Below are 1,834 nucleotides of genomic sequence, written 5' to 3'. Positions count from 1 at the left end.
CTGTTTCCTAGAACTGTCTGCCATCTCTAATGAGATTTTAGCAGCTTGCACCCCATAGATTCCCAGTTTCTCTATTACAGAGAGGGGCATGAGGTTTATTCCTGAACCAAGGTCACACAGAGCCTTAAAGATCATAGTGCCTATGGTACAGGGTATTATGAACTTTCCAGGATCCTGTCTCTTCTGAGGCAATGTCAGTTGATCCAAATCACTTAGTTCATTGATGAATAAGGGAGGTTCAACTTCCCAAGTATCAATGCCAAAATTAATTTGGCATTCAGCTTCATGATTGCACCAAGAAACTTGGCAGTTTGCTCTTCAGTAACATCCTCATTCTCTTCAGAAGAGGAATACTCATCAGAGCTCATGAAGGGCATAAGGAGGTTCAATGGAATCTCTATGGTCTCTAGATGAGCCTCAGAGTCTTTTAGTTCCTCAGAGGGAAGCTCCTTATTGGTCACTGGACGTCCCAGGAGGTCTTCCTCCTTGGGATTCACGTCCTCCACTCCCCTTGCAGGTTCGGCCATGGCGCTTATGTCAATGGCCTTGCATTCTCCTTTTGGATTCTCTTCTGTATTGCTTGGGAGAGTACTAGGAGGGATTTCAGTGATCCTTTTACTCAGCTGGCCCACTTGTGCTTCCAGATTTCTAATGGAAGATCTTGTTTCATTCATGAAACTTACAGTGGCCTTAGATAGATCAGAGACTATGTTTGTTAAATTAGAAGCATTTTGTTCAGAGTTCTCTGTCTGTTGCTGAGTGGATGATGGAAAAGGTTTATTATTGTTAAACCTGTTTCTTCCACCATTATTAAAGCCTTGTTGAGACTTTTGATCCTTCCATGAGAAATTTGGATGATTTCTCCATGATGAGTTATAGGTGTTTCCATAAGGTTCACCTAAGTAATTCACCTCTGCCATTGCAGGGTTCTCAGGATCATAAGCTTCTTCTTCAGAAGGAGCCTCTTGAGTACTGTTGGATGCAGCTTGCATTCCATTCAGACTCTGAGAAATCATATTGACTTGCTAAGTCAATATTTTGTTCTGAGCCAATATGGCATTCAGAGTATCAATCTCAAGAACTCCCTTCTTCATAGGCGTCCCATTACTCACAGGATTCCTTTCAGAAGTGTACATGAACTGGTTATTAGCAACCATGTCAATGAGTTCTTGAGCTTCTGCAGGCGTTTTCTTTAGGTGAATGGATCCACCTGCAGAAGTGTTCAGTGACATCTTTGATAGCTCAGATAAACCATCATAGAATATATCCAGGATGGTCCATTCTGAAAGCATGTCAGAAGGACACTTTTTGGTCAACTGTTTGTATCTTTCCCAAGCTTCATAGAGGGATTCACCTTCTTTCTGCCTGAAGGTTTGAACATCAGCTCTAAGCTTGCTCAGCTTTTGAGGAGGAAAGTACTTGGCTAAGAAAGCCGTGACCAGCTTATCCCAAGAGTTCAGGCTGTCTTTGGGTTGAGAATCCAACCATAATCTAGCTCTGTCTCTTACAGCAAAAGGGAAAAGCATGAGCCTGTAGACTTCAGGATCTACTCCATTAGTCTTAACAGTATCACATATCTGCAAGAATTCAGTTAAGAACTGAAAAGGATCTTCAGATGGAAGTCCATGAAACTTGCAGTTCTGCTGCATCAGAGAAACTAATTGAGGTTTCAGCTCAAAGTTGTTTGCTCCAATGGCAGGAATGGAGATGCTTCTTCCATGTAAATTGGAATTAGGTGCAGTAAAGTCACCAAGCATCTTCCTTACATTATTATTATTTTCCGCTGCCATCCCCTTTTCCTGTTCGAAAATTTCTGAAAGGTTATTTCTGGATT

General features: G+C 41.8%; 1 non-coding gene across 1 annotated transcript; it reads left to right on the top strand.

Moving 5' to 3' along the window:
* Positions 1–1,286: 1,286 nt before the first annotated feature.
* Positions 1,287–1,394, top strand: LOC112745941 (small nucleolar RNA R71). Its single transcript, XR_003173845.1, has one exon. It is a non-coding gene; the product is annotated as a small nucleolar RNA R71 (small nucleolar RNA).
* The last annotated feature ends 440 nt before the right edge of the window (positions 1,395–1,834 follow it).

This window comes from Arachis hypogaea, chromosome 14 (assembly GCF_003086295.3).
Source record: "Arachis hypogaea cultivar Tifrunner chromosome 14, arahy.Tifrunner.gnm2.J5K5, whole genome shotgun sequence".
Lineage (NCBI taxonomy): Eukaryota > Viridiplantae > Streptophyta > Magnoliopsida > Fabales > Fabaceae > Arachis > Arachis hypogaea.
Note: the sequence above shows the minus strand (reverse complement) of the source record. Positions and strands in the feature narration are given on the sequence as shown.